Below are 18602 nucleotides of genomic sequence, written 5' to 3'. Positions count from 1 at the left end.
CAAAAATATTAACTATTTAGAATTTTTTTTTTGCCAATTTTACAAAATTGGCAAAATTACTTACTAAAATCACTAGCCATTTGTAGTAACACTAGTGGTAATACTCATTATTTTCTTTTAAAATATCATACAATATATTATTTACAAAAGTATATACAAATCCCGTATAATATCCCTACTTTATAGCATTTTCAATATCTTCCGTAAGTTCAAACGCTGAGTTTCCATTTTTTTTTCAAGGCGTCCAACTTTCTTTGAAGCGAAGCTCAATTGTTCGAATATAAAAAAAACTCTCCTGTGGTGTTGTCCGTATGAGATGATATGCCAGTCGCTAATGCATCATTATCCTCTATGTTAACTTTTTGATTTATCTGTTCAGCCTACAAAAAAATTTAATCCAATTTAAATTTTAGATCACAACTACACCTGATATGAATAACATTGTAACTCCACTTATAATGTTTTTCAACTATTGCTTAAATGACATCTATAAAGGACGACTTTCATTCTGATCTAAAAAATTTTATCCTATCTTATGTACCTAATAGGTCTGGATCCCGCGTATGAAAAATAGTTGATTAATAGCAAGCTGAAAATTTGTTAATAGCTTAAGGGTGTCTAGTGGGATAAACTTTGATATATGGAAACACTGTAACAGGGGCAGTTTTAATTGTGGAACAGGTTAAAAATTTGGAACGGTCAGAACACGAAAATGGCACATTTATTTTGTCCGACAGAACAGACATAAACTCTCCGAACAGAGATTAAACTCTCATGCAAAAATCAGACTGCTATTTATCACCAAATTGGTGTTTTAATGAGTGGAACATGTAGAACAGTCTGATTTTTGCATGAGAGTTTAATCTCTGTTCGGAGAGTTTATGTCTGTTCTGTCGGACAAAATAAATGTGCCATTTTCGTGTTCTGACCGTTCCAAATTTTTAACCTGTTCCACAATTAAAACTGCCCCTGTTACAGTGTTCCCATATATGAAAGTTTATCCGACTAGACACCCTTAAGCTATTAACAAATTTTCAGCTTGCTATTAAGCAACTTTTTTTTCATACGCGGGATCCAGACCTACGAATCATAAAATGCGATCATTAAAATTTTATTTTTAAAAAGGCTGATTTGAAGTTTGTATATTTATTGATTAAAAATCGATATTTACTATAAAATAGCACTGGACGAGGTAGACTATACGTATTACCATTTTTTGGACAGTAAAGATTTTTTTGAGTTTTTTGTTATAGTTCTATGCCTTTTATCAATTCTCCTCCTTCCGAGAAACAATCGGTAGATGGGTATGTAATACCTTGTAGCAAGTATGAAGCTAAAATATTTTTTGTTTTTTTTTTTGGAAAAGGGTAGAGCAATAAATTGCATTATTCACCTTTCTACTGGCTGCACCAATGATTAATAGAAACCCTGTATCAACTGGTCTTAATTACTAAATAGATACATAATTTTTGCTTAATGGAACGTTGTATATGCGGTATCAGTAGCCAGCGAGACCTGAGAATACATACTACATTAATACTACTGAGTTAGTAATCACCAATCATCTATAATAAAAATATTTGTCATTATTTAATAGTTTTAATATTTATTATTAATTTTGAATATTTTAATTTAAATAATTATTATTAATTTTGTAATATACTATACTATATAATACTATTATGTAAACAGTAAACACTTGCAAGTTGCAACAATAAATTGTTTCTTGGCATAAAACTTCAGAAATAAATTATGGTAGGGGAGCCCAAGCGGGGGTTTTTGCAGTTACTCGAGCGCGTCAGATTATCATATGGGGAGAAACCTTGTACCCTGTAAATGTACCTCTACCATATATTGGCTCTTAATACAGGGTAGCTCGTAAAGGGGGGGGGGGCGACAAAAAATATGTCCTTAGAAAAACTCCAAATCATCAGATTAAGATAAGGTAAGTTAAGTACATGCAAAACGATTGTTGGAAATGGAAAATTAAATAAAAAATGGAAAGTCACCACTACAATGGAAAACTTTACTTACATTTTTTGGTTTTAGGACCTACTCTTCACAACCCAGTAGATCGCCAAAGCGCTCGATTGACTGCATATTTAGCATACTTTCCTCCCCTACTATTAGTAGGTAATTAATACCTCGCATTTCACTTTTCAGGCTTTGTAGTTTTGACCGATATCTCGACTTTTGGAGTGAGTTTTTTGCTAGGGTGAGAGGATTAATAGGGTACTTTTACTAATATAATATATGCCGCTAAGATGGGCCCTATAATAGTCCTTATCATTGTCGAGAATAGTCGAGATATACCTATGATTGTTTTTACCGTAAAGTTGTCATAACTATTGCTTCTTAGAAACGGATACAGCAATAAATTTTTTCTTTCCGTAATAACTTAGCAACTAATTCCGTGGGGTTGAATATTCTAGTTTCATCATTTTTTCGGGGGTGAATTTTGAGGTAGGGAATGATAGGGTAGTTTTTCGGGATTGGTTAATGTATACCAAGAGCAATTAGTTAGTAATAAAATATGCCGCTAAGATGGGTCTTGTACCCTTTCCCTTACCGAGATATAGCTTGGGTGCTGCTAGCTTTAGTGCTTCTAGCTTTACCGTAAAGCTAGCAGCACCCACTGTTTCTCGGAAACGGCTACAGCAATATTTTTTTTCTTTTCGTTTTAAATTAGCAATCAATTCCTTGGGGTTGAATTTTCGATTTTAATCATTTTATCCGGGGTGAATTTTGCGTTAGGAGATGATGGGGTAGTTTTTAGGGATTGGGTAATATATCGATCAAGAGCAATTAATTAGCAATAAAATATGCCGTTAAAGTGGGCCCTGTACTCCTTTTCATTGTTGAGATATAGGGTGGGTGCTGCTAGCTTTACCGTAAAGCTAGCAGCACCCACTGTTTCTCGGAAACGGCTACAGCAATAAATTTTTTATTTCCGTAATAAATTAGCAATAAATTAGCAATTAATTCCTTGGGGTTGATATTTCGATTTTCATAATCTTTTTGGGGGTGAGTTTTACGCTAGGGGATGATGGGGTAGCTTTTCAGGATTGGTTAATATACCAATCAAGAGCAATTAAATAGCAATAAAATATGTAGTTAAAATGATCCCTGTACTCCTTTTCATACCCAAGATATAGAGTGGGTGCTGCTAGCTTTACCGTAAAGCTAACAGCACCCACTGTTTCTCGGAAACGGCTACAGAAATAAATTTTTTTTGTCCTTAATAAATTAGCAATAAATTAGCAATTAATTCCTTGGGGTTGAATTTTCGATTTTCATCATCTATTTGGGGGTGAGTTTTACGCTAGGGGATGATGGGATAGCTTTTCAGGATTGGTTAGTATACCAAGCAAGAGCAATTAAATAGCAATAAAATATGCCGTTAAAATGATCCCTGTACTCCTTTTCATTGCCGAGATATAGAGTGGGTGCTGCTAGCTTTACCGTAAAGCTAGCAGCACCCACTGTTTCTCGGAAACGGCTACAGCAATAAATTTTTCCTTTGCGTAATAAATTAGCAATAAATTAGCAAAAAAATATAGTCTTAGTCTGAATTTGGTCTTATGAAGTGGTGCTGCTGACTTTACCGACATAAAAAAGGGGTCTAGGGCGTTTCATCGCCGGCCGATTAATCGCCAGTCAGTTAATCGCTATCTCATATATTTCTGAATTTTCGACAGTTACATTTAGAGAGAGAGAGAGAGAGAGAGAGAGAGAGAGAGAGAGAGAGAGAGAGAGCAGAATAAATATTTCATAGGTATAGCTTACATAGGGGACAGAAAAGCAATATAGGGCGGTAATTCTTTGGCGTTTCTGATTCTTTCACAGGTTTTAGAATAGGTATTTATGACTTTTACTTTTCTCCACAGTTTTGGTATTTGGAATGTAGTTCGGCAGTTATTGATCAAGCTTTTTGTCTACGGCGCCAAAATGTTCAATTTGCTCTACTTATTCTGTGATCTTTTCTTCTTTGTATATATTTTTTAATAGTGTTGATATTTTTCCCTTAGCTTTCTTCCGCCATATTTTATAAGTTCCATGTTAATTCCGTTTTTTTCAAGAGCATTTCCATTTTCCAAAAAAGTTACTTCTCAACTTATGTTAAGGGCTTCTCAATATTTGAATTGGCATGTTACCAATTCAAATTGGCATGCATTTGGCATTCATTGATTTTGACGTAAGAGAAGTTACAGTTTTGTTAAATACATACCTCCATTTTTCTTTGCTTTGTTATAGCCATCATCAATTGAATTACTTTCAACAGCAAATTATTGCAATGACTTTTCTAGTCTTTGTTGGTTTTGTTTTGCTAGTCAGAAGCTACAATTTATTTGTTTGTAAAAAGTTTAACATTTAATTGGAATTGGTTTCTTGTTTTTTTTTATAATGGAGGCCTTAATAAAAATAAGTAAGTAAATGAGATCCAAAAAGACAGAAATGAACGTGGTTTAACAAATCAATACCATAACGTAAATAAAAGCGAAAACGTATGCAATATTACGCAGGTTAAAAATTAAGTTTACATAAAATATTCTAAGTATATTCTAAATGAATATCAAAGTAGGCAACCCCTTGTACCTGTATAATATATCATGCCGATATGAAAATGTTTACACAAATAACATAAAAATTTTATTTTTACAAAAATAAAATATAAAAAATAAAAACGGTTTGTAAAGTTAAAATTTCAATTTCTTCTTCTTCACCTACGTGTTAAGCATTTATCTATCTTTGTCGAGCGTTTTTAGTACATACTTCTTTATTAGATTTTCTTGCCGTCCAAGGTATGCCTATGAATACACATTTCCAGTACTTCAATTCTGTCCATGCTTGATACTTTTAGTGTATACACTTCTGCACCGTACAAAATTACAGACCAAAAGTACTTAACCATTCGTTGTCTTAGTTCTGGGATGATTATTGCAATGAAATGTCTTCATTTTCATAAAAATAGTTTTAGTCATTATGAACCTACTATAATTGAGTAGTTCCCCGTTGATTTTGTTCCACAAGCCTGTCTCTCAAGTGCCTTTTTAAATAACTGGTCCGAGTAAACATTAAACAATACTGGGACAAAATGCAACCGTGTCTGACTTCTCGTTATATGAAAAATTTCGTCGGTGTAGCTATCTCTAATTTTTACGATAGCAGTCTGATTCCAGTACAAATTTTTAATGACACGAATATATTTGTCGTTTATTTCTATATTTTTTAGCATCTGCATTAATTTTACATGCTGTACTTTATCGAATGCCATTTCGAAGTCCACGAATCCTGCAAATACATATTTTCTTTAATCACGGTATTTTTGTAATAGGACACTTAGCGCATACAGTGCCTCTCTAGTTCCCATAGTATTTCTAAAGGGAATTTGGAATTTTGGAAACACAAATTCGAAGAAAAATAGAGCAAAGCAGAAAGGTAATAGGATGCTTAAATTCCATTAGTTGGGATAAAAATATCACGAAAGAAATAAAAATTTGAATAGGCTAGCTTTGAATTTGAATAGAAAGGCCTTCGTGGAGTCAGTTCTGATGTATGGGAGTGAGGTATGGATGTTAACATCAGAGTCCAGAAGACGAATCAACGCAGTAGAAATGGACTACTTGCGCCGAAGTGCTGGAGTGTCGAGACTGAGAGAGTTCGTAACGAGGAAATTCGAAGACGCATGCATGCCCAAGACACTGCAGTGGACACAATAGAGCGGAAGAGCTTGAAACGGTTTGGTCATGTGCTTCGGATGGATGAACAGCGTTGGCGAAAAAAATTATTTTAAAGCGGAAAACCCCTGGTAAGAGAAAGAGGTGAAGACCAAGGCTTTCCTGGAATGAACATATAAGAAAAGCCATGGAACATCAAGATTTGGAGGAAGAGGGCGTCGAGGATACGAATAGATGGCGATTAGGTGTGGGGATGCGGCATAGGCCGTTTTAAACCCCGTATATGTATGTAATTGGGAGTTTGATGTCTAAAATTGGAGTTTACTCCATGTATTTAGTTTACATAGATGATACGTCATGGAAAAATCCCATATATCCCAAATAAATGCAACATTTAAATCCTAATGTATTAGGATATGTACCTACAATATTATACATAATACAGTGCGTCCATAAAGTATCGCATAAATTCAATATTAGCGAAATAAACAACTTTATATCTTACTAGTGACGTCATCCATGACGTAATCGATGATTTTTTAAATGAGGGGTCATGTGATAGCTCATTTGAAAGGGTATTCAATTCTGTATTTAGTAATATAAACATTAACATGATTATTTATATAGGGTGTCCAAAAATTTTTTTAAATTAAATTAATTGACACAAAAAGAAGAATGTAGGTATGTAATTTATTTAATTCTAAATGAATTTTACTGTTGTCAGAAAACAGAAAACAATATTATTGGAAAAATAAACACTGATTTTCGCTTAAATGAAATATCCAAACTGTCAAGGTGCATGTGGATGACAGTTTTAACATTGAATTTAAGTGAAAAACAATATTTATTTGTCAAATAAAAATTATTTTACTGTTTTCTGGCATCATTAAAACGTATTTTGAATTAAATAAATTACATACATTCTTGTATTCGTGTAAATCAATTTAATTTTTAAAAAATAATTTTGGACGCCCTGTATAAATAATTATGTCAATATTAACATTACTGAATAGAGAATTGAATACCCTTTCAGATAAGCTATCACATGACCCCTATTCTCATTTAGAAAAATCATCGATTACGTCATCACGCCCAGATGGATGACGTCACTAGTATGATATATAAGCCAAAATATTGTAATTTCAAAATAAAAATCGACCTGTTTCGGGAATTTTTAATAATTTTGTTTATTTAGCTAATAATGAATTTATGCGTTACTTTATGGACGCACTGTATAATACTTTTAAGATATAATATGGTTCTAATCTAAACTGTATGAGACAAACTACTGTCATGTTGTGAACTTCAAATGCATGCCATATCCTCCGAGATCAGAAGTCTTCGCACCCTGTATGCAAATATTTATAAAATAACGAGCGTAAAAGTTAAAAGCCAAGGGTACCATCAGAATACCCGATAGATAATTTCTATATAAAATTAGTGTATTGGTGATTTCGAGAATTGTTTGGACATGACCACCCATGGAGGCCGATGGGCCGTTATCTTTATTACCGTTGGTAAGGTACCTTCTGAAACCAATAAATTTTATATACGGGGTACTCTCAGGTGGGTTTTAAGTTTTAATTTTGTGTTCTTCGGTCGACTTGGTCGACTTCTTTAACGTTTTACGACTACGAAATATCGATGATGATCTTCTTAGGGAAAAGGCTAACGAGGATTCTAATGTGATAAGAGATCTTTTGATGTTTTGATGAGTGGTGCGCTTGTAGGTACGCGGTTGTGTGGTCATAGTCGTGAGGCTTAAAGTGTCTTTCTTAATAAAAAATGTATTATCTCTTTAAAAAATTATCACATTCAGGCTATGGTTGGGAAAATTTTTGTTTGAAATTTTGTTACATTTTATTGAAGTTGTCTTGGTGAAGTTACAACCATCCAGGAAATAACAATATAACAGATATTTCTTAAAAATTAGGAATAATCAAGTACTAATTTCTATTTGTGTATTAGTTTTAATATAAACATTAAATACTGCTCAGATATCAAAAATTGATACAGATCATAGAAGTTACCGGAAAGAACCTTCAATGAAGTCGAAGTGAAACTGACAGATGCCCTGGGAGACTTAGCTCTATATTACGATGAAAACCATCTAAAACCCAATCCCACAAAAACCCAGGTATGTGCTTTCCACCTTAGAAACAAGCATGCCCGAAGGCCACTGGAGGTGGAATGGCGTGGTCAGATGCTGGAACACAACGAGACGCCAAAATACCTCGGCGTACGTCTGTAAGTATGGGCAAACTCTGCTCACGCAAAGAACGTTGACGTGGCTCTAAATGAAACGGTTCGTATAATATCGGGTTGCCTGAAACCGACACCTATCGAAGAGGTATACCCCATAGCTGGGATTGCTCCACATCTATCAGGAGGAAAGGTAGAACGAAAAAAGCAGGAGACAGAACGAAGACACCCCTTATATGACCACCAAACTCAGCCAAGTAGATTAAGATCTCGGAAAAGCTTTCTGAAAACATCAAGATCCATCCCCGAAGCGCCAGAGACGCGCCGAATACACCTGTGGCAAGCGTCAGCTCCGCAACACATTTTCCTCTCTCAGGGGAAATGGCTGCTGGACACAATTTACCGTATCTGACTTGGAAACCGCTAAATAGACGAAGAACCGGCGTTTCACGTTGTGCTAGTAACCTGAAAAAAATGGGGATACCAGGAGGACGGTATCTGCGACTGTGGCCCGGTTCAGACCAGCCGGCATCTACTGTCATGCACAGAGATGAGAGAGACCTGCACAGAAGAAGACTTAATTTTAGCAAATGACAAGGCCATCTATGTGGCCAACCATTGGAAATATAGAATTTAAAGTTGTTGGTATTCCGGACACGGAAAGTAAGTAAGTATCCAAAATTTCATAATTAATACAATGGTATAATTGTTATAATTGTATTGAGGCAATCAAAACAACAGCAAGTTTTGAGATAAATGCAATATTTGCATTCGTATTTCTAGTAGGTTTATGGGATGGCGCTACAAATTATGTAGCGCTATCTAGCCAAATATAGAGGTAGGTTGTGTAGGTCCCGGTTAATCCGAAGATTTAATGTTGCTGCTTTTATTGATATATTAATCTGAACATGCTCTGAACAAGGCTGATTAAGCTGAACAAGGAGTTGGTCTGTGCTAATTCAAATGGCAAGTACCTAGTTTTTTCGAGCAGGGAAGCATGTTGCTCTTTAGGCACATACATATTTTAATCTAGTAACATCGACTTGTAGTCATAATATTTTATCATAAGGTATAATGTAAGCCATATATTTTGAAGTTACCACCTTCATTGGTGTGCTAGTTACAACTACTTTGCGGAATGCACTGAAGATGTTCTGTTCAGAACGAAAACGTTTTGCAATCCATGTGGATGACTTTTAGAAGTTTTAAATAAACTATTTTATACCAAAATACAATTTGAAGTTTTTACTTCTGTATAGGATTTTATTATCTGTTTTCAAACTCGAGCAGTACATTTCTATCTATGCATTGGATAAAGAAGCGTGAGCCACGTTCGTTATTCGCTAGTAATGTCAACCCGCCTTTTTATTTAAATGTAAATGTGAAAACTGTTGAGATAAGCAGTGTAGGTATTTGCCAATTCTTTGTTTTTTTTTTTCTTTGTCTTTTTTCTGACAACTTAGTACTTAGATGGAAGGTCATTCATTCATGATTGTTAAGAATTTATCCTCAGTAGTGTCATCACATGAAAAAATAAACTCTCTGCTAGAATTCCATAATGTTAAAATACCTTGAAAATTTCGGGCAACTAAATCTACTGTCAGATATTTTCTTTGCAAAACTGATTGTCGTGACATGTTTTTCAAAAAAGCATGTTAAAACATGCAAGCATAAATTCTGAGCTTCAATGGCCGCACTGGCTGTACTAGCACCAACTAAATTGATGTAGTGAGCACCACATGTGACAAAATATGATAGCTACAGTTCCCCAAGTTAAGGCCATCTTTTCCTATTTTTTAGGATTTCTAGGCTGAGTCCTTCACCTGTTTTATCAGTCACTTGGAAAATTATTAAACCTTTCCTCTACCTCTGACGTATTACTTTTAATGTAATGAACTACTTGAATAATTTGCTCTCTGTGGCAGATATCTGCAGTTCAGTCAAATATTAAGGAACATATTTCGCAAACAAAGTGTTCTTGTATTATCTTGCGCTTTATGTTAATGGGAATCATTCCAAGTAACTCATCTTATTAAAAATGTATAAACATTTTCAATTTCATTACAATCCGAAAATGCAGCAGCATTATACTCTATTTAAATCGGAGAGTGCAGGAAGAGTCTATACCGGTTTCGTGGAATTTTTTCACCTCATCAATAGACCCATATCCTCTTCTCTCCAATTCAACCAGGTACCTTGCTTTGGGCCTTATTTGAGAACGTATTTTGTTTTAACTTATCTTATATTTTATGTAAGATTTTATGTATTCAATCAAGCAGAGAAAAAGAAACGCCTATCAGGTTCATGAGAGTAATTATTCACTCATAAATATCCAATTATGGGTTCAAAGACTAAAGGGATAATAGCCAGAGGACATAGATGAATAAATGTGACATGAAAGTAATTATATGATACTTAGTTATGGTATACTGTAACGTAACATAAAAGAAAACAACTGGCATAAGCTGCCTTCGGTAAACTAGCCTATTATATCTTGAAAAACCCCCCATTCTTAAAATCTTAAAGGAAAATGTATACAGAGCATTCATAAAGTGTGGAGACGGTCTATTATCTCATGACTTAATTATTATCAGAGTTAAAGCTCTAACAGGTCGATTTTTATTTTTGTTTTTTAACCTTTTGTGAAAAAAATAACTTTTACCCCCACTACGTTAGCAGATGTGACGTCATCGATAATTTTTTTAAATAGAAAGGGCACATTTTTTTTCAAAAAATTAAAAGCCCATATTTTTCTAAATACAACCGTACCAAACTCAAATTCAATTTCAGTATACAGAGTGTAAAGGAAACCAGTGCTCGTATTTCTTAAAATTTAAATTAAAATTTATTTTACAAAAACAATTATTAAAGAAGTCATTTCATATTAAAGACAAACAAATAACATAATTACAACAAATTCTCGAATTGAGGTCCTTGGTTTAATAGACGTCCAATGAATTCTTGGGTTATGTTTGACAACATTACTGGTGTAATTTGATGCATTTCAATACGAATTCTCTGTTTGAGGTCTACCAAATTGGTATATCGGTTTACATATACGTTACTTTTTAAATAACCCCAAATAGAAAAGTCCATGGGATTCAAATCTGGCGACCTGGCAGGCCATTCAATGTGACCGCATCGGAAAATTTGCATTTAAAAAATTTCTAACCACTACAGCCTAATGTTGACTTGTTACATCCTGATGAAACCAAATGGTCCGATCTATTTGACCAGTATTATTGATATCTGGGAATGATGCGGTTAAAAATGGAACTACGTACAGACGTACACGTAGGTTTGCAACATCTCTAAATACCTTTCAGCCGTCACAGAACCGTCAAAGAATACGGTCCTACAATGGTATTCCTAACAATCCCAGTCCATACATTTACTTTTTGGAGATATTGGGTATAAACTTCCATTGTCCAATTGGGATTTTCTTTTGCCCAATAACGACAATTTTGCCTATTAACGGTACCATTTAAACAAAAAGTGGCCTCGTCGGAAAACAAGATACTCAAAGCCATTATTTCGATTACACAACTCTTGCATATTTTCACAAAACTCCATGCGTCTATTAAAGTCGTCTTCATTGAGTTCATGTATACGTTTAATTTTATATGGATGTAATTTGGCCTTTTTTAAAATTTCATGAAGAGCACCACGACAGATCTCATTGTTAGTTGATAAAGTTGTAATTAAAGAATGAGTATTTTCTTCAATTTCAAGTAATACATTTATTTGATTGTCGTCGGAAACAGTGGGTCTGCCACTCTTGGGCAGAAAGAAATACGAGCACTAGTTTCCTTTAGACTCTGTATACTAAGTTTGAATGTGATGAATTTGGTACGGTTAATACGGTAAATAAACTAGTCCAGAAAGCCACTGCGCATCCGCTAGGAAAAATATTCTAATTCGGATTTTTTTGCACAATCTTACTCAAAAAGGACCCCTTTTAACAAATTTGCATGTTGCCAGGACCAAAAGTTGGTCAAAAATATTTTAAAGGTTTTTTTTTGTTTTTTTCCTAAAATTAATTTTTTTTTGCATGGAACAAAATTTTTTTTAGGTTTTTTGGATCATTCCAAACAGAAAATGTGTTTAATGACTGTTCTCTAAAGTTGATAGTTTTTGACATATAAGCGATTAAAAATTGAAAAATTGCCAAATCGGCCATTTTTAACCCTCAAAAACTATGTGAAAAACTGAAAATTTGAATGTTGCCAAGATAAGTAGATATTCTTTAAACATCGATTGACGAAATGCCGAAGCGTTTTTTGCAGTACAATATTTAAAACTCCTTTGTTTTTTAATTGCTAGTCAAGCGTGCGCGACACTATTTTCCACCGTTGCATGTGTATTATACAGTTATGGTGCAAATGAAAGAAATAAATTAGTTATTTCGTAAACCCGCGACGTTAAGGAAAAATACCGAAACAGGTCGATTTTTATTTTTAAGTTATGATATTGTGGCATATATGGTATACTAGTGACGTCATACATCTGGGCGTGATGACGTAATCGATGATTTTTTTAAATGAGAATAGGGGTCGTGTGCTAGCTCATTTGAACGGTTCTTCATTCATTCTCTATTCAGTAATATAAACATTTACATAATTATTTATACTTACAGGGTGTCCAATAATTTATTTTTTGTCAATTTAAAAATTTTTTGGACACCCTGAATAAGTAATTATGTAAATGTTGATATTACTGAATAGAGAATTGAAAAACCTTTCAAATGACCCCTATTCTCATTTAAAAAAATCATCGATTACGTCATCACGCCCAGATGGATGACGTCACTAGTATACCATATATGCCACAATATCATAATTTAAAAATAAAAATCGACCTGTTTCGGTATTTTTCCTTAGAGTCGCCGGTTTACGAAATAACTAATTTATTTCTTTCATTTGCACCATACTGTATACACATGCAACGGTGGAAAATAGTGTCGCGCACGCCTGATTAGCAATTAAAAAACAAAGAAGTTTTGAATATTGTATTGCAAAAAACTCTTCGGAATTTCATCAATCGATGTTTAAAGAATATCTACTTACCTTGGCAACATTCAAATTTTCAGTTTTTCACATAGTTTTTGAGGGTTAAAAATGGCCGATTTGGCAATTTTTCAATTTTTAATCGCTTATATGTCAAAAACTTTAGACTTTAGAGAAAAGTCACTAAAGACCTTTTCTGTTTGGAATAATCCAAGAAATCTAAAAAAAAATGTTGTTGCATGCAAAAAAAATAATTTTAGGAAAAAAACAAAAAAAAAAACGTTTAAAAAATTTTTGACCAACTTTTGGTCCTGGCAACATACAAATTTGTTAAAAGAGGTCCCTTTTGAGTAAGATTGTGCAAATAATCCGAATTAGAATATTTTTCCTAGCGGATGCGCAGTGGCTTTCTGGACTAAACTGACAAATTTCAAGATTAAACTTTTTTAAGAAAATTTCTTATGACTATAGGGGTATTAAAAATTTAACCTTAAATCCTTTTTTATAATTCAAATATTCAAAATATAAATGTGTCAACAAAATAATTAATTTTATCATATAATAATTAGTCAATTGAATTACAAAATAAATAAATTTGAATATATTGTCACTATAACGCTCGTATTCTATAAGACATGCACATCTGCGCGGCTCATACTGGTATCATAATGATCATCATTAAATGATTATTGCATAATGTACTATTATAAAGCAAAGAATAGAGACGGAAAAGACGATGCATAATAAAATATGGCTGACGGCCCTTAATTGTTTTATTTATTGAAAAACGAAATTTAATTACTGGAAAAAGGTTTAGGAACTTGATAAAACTGTACAATATGAACAAAATTATTATTATCTTTAACGATTTTAAATTTTTTTTGCTCAATATTTTGAACCGAAAATGTTTAGCTACCGTACTATTAAGGAAACTACCTGATCTTATTTCTTTCTTTTTTATTGTCAAGACACGATAACAAGATATATAATTTATTGGAATGATTGGTGGTTAGTGAGCTCTAGTCTTCTAGGCTTCTGGTTTCTGCTCTGTTTCTTCTATATGCCGCTGTTAGTAATGACGTCGATGAACATTCTTTACATATTTCGGGAACCGTTTTTCTAATAATTCGCTAAGATCATACATCATTTTTCAGCTGAATATTAGGTGCAGCCAATTTAAAACAGCAAAAAATTATCTTGAGAAAAGATCATTACAGGAGCAATTAAAAAATATAATATATGGTTGGTACAGTATAAATCCCTACGCACGTCATCCGCCGCAGAGAAAGTGACGTCACATAATCATATCACATGTCATTCTCTTAAAAAAATCGAAAAATGGTGTTTTTAGATGGCATTATGTTATTTAGAATTGCCAATACGTGTTAGATTTTTTACACTTACATAATTTTGAAGAGAATTTTTATGTCAATGGCAATTATTCATATAGCCTTGTCTCCCAAATTTAGAATTCGTTGCTCTGCTCTGATTTCTTTTAGAGAGAGTTGAATGTCGGGAACATCTTCGAAATTAAAAAAAAATTTTTCATTCTTTTATGTGATTCATTGAAAAAAGTTTGTTTATTGTTTTGTGATTCGCCCTTACTCTGTATCTCTTCTTTAGATGCCGTTTCCTTATTCAGACGTTGCCCGTCATCATGTTTACTGAAATCTTTCTCTATCGGCTGCTACGCGAAAGAATTTTTCTACTGTGGAACTGTGGAACCACACTATTTTCTAATATTACGCCACCATGAAAGCTTCTTTCGACCAATCCATCTCTTTCCCTTCACTTTTCCCTCGAATATTTTTTAAGTATAAGGCGAAGTAGATGGTATTTAGGTTCTTTAGGTCGTCTTTTTTGTCTTGTATGATAGTCAAATCATTTCGAGAATCTCTGGCTCTCTTAGACCAGTAAGGATCTTTTTTTAGGGGATGTGAGAGGTGGCATTCAGATTTTTGCGGATAAAGTTAGGTGATAACTTCGTTAATAGTAATTGATTTAGGCTCCTTCTCAAATATGCCCGGAACATTAATAAAAAAAAATAAAATATTTAAAAATTTCAAAAAATTTCGTTTTTTTTTTAATTTTGGCTAATAACTTAAAAATTATTCAGTTTAGAACAAAGTACTACGGAAATAAAACAAAGATAATTAAATTTTCTATCAGATGCGATTAGTTAAAAATGTCTTAATTTATCACCCTTGCTTAAAAATAGCAATAAATATAAAATAAGAGGGCAAAACAAGCCTGTCCTTAGTCAATGATTTTCCATCACTTAGGTTACACTTAAAACCTTCCTAAGTCGCTTAGAAAATTTTTGTAATGTGCTAAAACCGTACACCAAATGTCATTAAAATCGACTTACTAGATTTTGCATAATAATTTTGCAATCTAAAATTTTTTTAAAAAATTAAAATTTTTTAAAATCTTGCACAACAAAAACTAGAACAAAGATTTGTCAATTTTTTTACATATAATACATATAAAGAAGTACTCCACCTATCTAATGCACTTTACAGAATTGAAATCGGATTATCTAAGCAGCCTCAGCAATGTTTTAAAGTTATAAACAATTTTTTGGTTTATAAACAAATTAGTGCTGTGGCCAGGAGGGGGTGCTACGGGCTCCTTTATTTAGATGGACTTACCCAAGTTTCTTTATGTATTTTTACCCGTAGAACACGAATTTTTTGGATAACAGTTGATCCGGATGTCGATAAGGTTGTTATAAACAAAGAACTTGAGGAATTACATAAAATCGATTTTGCGCAAAATAAAACATTTTTTTGTATTTCTTGGGTAATTCTAAGCAAAAAATGTTCTTACAAGTTTTTTAGTAGGATGCATAGTTTTCGAGATAAACGCGGTGGAACTTTAAAAAAATCGAGAAATTGCAATTTTTGAACGCGAATAACGTTTGATTAAAAAATAAAATAGCAATTCTGCTGACAGCATTTGAAAGTTTAAGTCAAATTATACCGGTTTTAATTATTTGCATTGCTAAAAATTAATTTTTTTATTATTAAACAAAGCTATTTGTTTATAAGTCATAAAATTGTTTATATATTTAAAACATTGCTGGGGCCCCTTAAATAATCCGATTTTAATTCTGTAAAGTGTATTAGATAGGTAGAGCACCTCTTTATATGTAAAAAAATTAGCCAACTTCTAAACGGTCTACTTTTTGTTCAGAAAGATTTTAAAAAATTTAAACTTTTTTAAAAACATTTAATTTGCAAATTTATTATGCAAAATTTATTAGGTCGATTTTAATGAAATTTGGTACACGATTTAAGTATGTTACAAAGAATTTCCTAAGTGAATTACTAAGGTTCTTTGTGCCACCAAAGTGGTTAAAAAATATTGAATAACAACAGACTTATTTTGCCCCCTTATTTTGTATTTATTGCTATATTGCAGAAAAGGTAATACCTTAAGACATTTTTTACCAGCCGTATATCATACAAAATTCAATTATCTTCATTTTATTTCTAAACGACTTTTTTCCAAAACGAATCGTTTTAAAGTTATAAGCAAAGAAAACAGAAAAAAATCGATGTTTTTCGAAATTTTTAAATATTTTAATTTTTTTATTAATGTTCCGGGCATATTTGAGAAGGAGCATAAATCAATTATTATTACTGAAGGTGTCACCTAACTTTATCTGCAAAAATCCGAATGCCACCTCTCACATTCAAAAATAGACGTTTTTTCTCAGACTATATCAAAGCTGAGGATAAAAAGTAAGTTACAGATTTTCCATCCTCAATGGGCGGAGATTTTTGTTCGATTAATTGTTTGTTTCATAACAAGCAGTTGGACGTAGTAAGTCCTAGGTTTTCACCCAACGTGACCGGAAGTAGAACCAGAAGTCAATATTTAATTTATTTGTGTATCTTGGTGTGGATTGATATACGATTTCACTAATTTTGAGCCATTTTAGGCAAACTACCGGTCATAACTTTTTAACGGAAGATGACATCAAAACCGAAACAATATTCGAGCTCGACTTTTCAATACTGACCAATATTCGACCTGACAAAGGCTTTCGATCGCATCCAAGTCGAAGACGTCTTACATTTACTGTATAGAAGAAACATACCAATCAATATTATACAAACCATCGAACACATCTATTTTCATAATCGAATACAGGCAAAGATGGCAAAGACAGGCAAAAATGGAAAACTAACGCAGTTTATACCAGTACAAAACGGAGTCGGACAAGGTGACTCATTAAGCCCGCTGCTCTTTAGTATAATAATAGACGAAATTATAAAAGCAGTACGTAAAGGTCATGGTTACAGAATGGGGAACAAAGAAATCCAAATATTATGTTATGCAGCCGACGCCGCAATAATCGCCGAGACAGAAGACGATCTCCAAAGATTAACACACATCTTCAATAAAACAGCCAAGAAATGCAATATGATAATATCAGCAGAAAAAGCCAAATGTATGACAACATGTAAATACCCTTCTTCTTCTTCTTCTTGTGCCACTCATATCGGAGATTGTAAATCATCAAGGCTAGCCTGACCTTTTTTACAGCTGACATAAAAAGTTCATTAGTGGTACAGCCAAACCACTCTCTCAAATTCCGCAACCATGACATTCTTCTACGGCCTGGATTCCGTTTTCCTTCTATTTTTCATTGCATTATATTTTAAATAAATGCGTATTTATGACCTCTCATCCGGTGACCCAAATACTCGAGTTTTCTTCGTTTTATCGTTAACAAAATTTCTGGGTCTCTTCCTATCCTTCGTATTACTTCAAGGTTTGTGATTCTTTCAACCCAACGTATGTTCAGCATTCGACGGTAGCACCACATCTCGAAACTTTCAATATTTTTTATGTTGTTCTGTTTTAGAGTCCAGGCCTCTACACCGTATAATAGCGTGTTAAATACGTAGCCTACGTGTAAATACCCACTACGATGTAAAATCGAAATTTATGGGAAAATAATAAAGCAGGAAGCAAGGTTTAGATATCTGGGAATAGATATAACCAGTTACGGAGATGTTGAAGAGGAACTACGACAACAAAGCTTAAAAGCAAGTAAAGCGGCGGGATCTCTTAATGACACAATCTGGAAGAACAAACACCTAAGTCAAGACACAAAAGCAAGAATCTATAAAGCAGCAGTTAGACCTATATTGACATACACAGCCGAGACAAGACCTGACACATCTAAAACGAGACGACTACTAGAAACAACAGATATGAAAATACTCCGACGAATATCAGGGAAAAGTCTGTTGGGTAGGGAGAGAAGCGAAAACATAAGAAGATCATACAATGTAGAAGACATAAATGGATGGGTGACAAAACGGAAACATGAGTGGAACGAACACATTAGTAGAATGGCAGAGGATAGGATAGTACGAATAGCACGAGATAAGTCACCAAATGGACGAAGAAGTATTGGCAGACCAAGAAAAAATGGTGCAATAACTTAAACAATTTAGGAGACTAATATTGAAGAAGAAACAGGCTTTAAAGCCTACATACAAGAAGGAAGAAGAAGAAGAAAACTTTTCAATACACGTCGACTGATATATCACATGTCCTTTTGCTGCGACTATAATGTGGCTGTTCCGGTTACAAGTTCTCAACCGGAAGTGATATAGAAACCGGAAGTATATTTATGTTCTATTATTTTAAGGCGCGACGAATAATATGTCCCTTGAGCTATTTCGGTGATTTTAAT

The sequence above is a fragment of the Diabrotica virgifera genome, chromosome 3 (genome assembly GCF_917563875.1).
Source record: "Diabrotica virgifera virgifera chromosome 3, PGI_DIABVI_V3a".
Lineage (NCBI taxonomy): Eukaryota > Metazoa > Arthropoda > Insecta > Coleoptera > Chrysomelidae > Diabrotica > Diabrotica virgifera.
The sequence above is the reverse complement of the archived record's forward strand: the minus strand, read 5'-3'. Positions refer to the sequence as shown.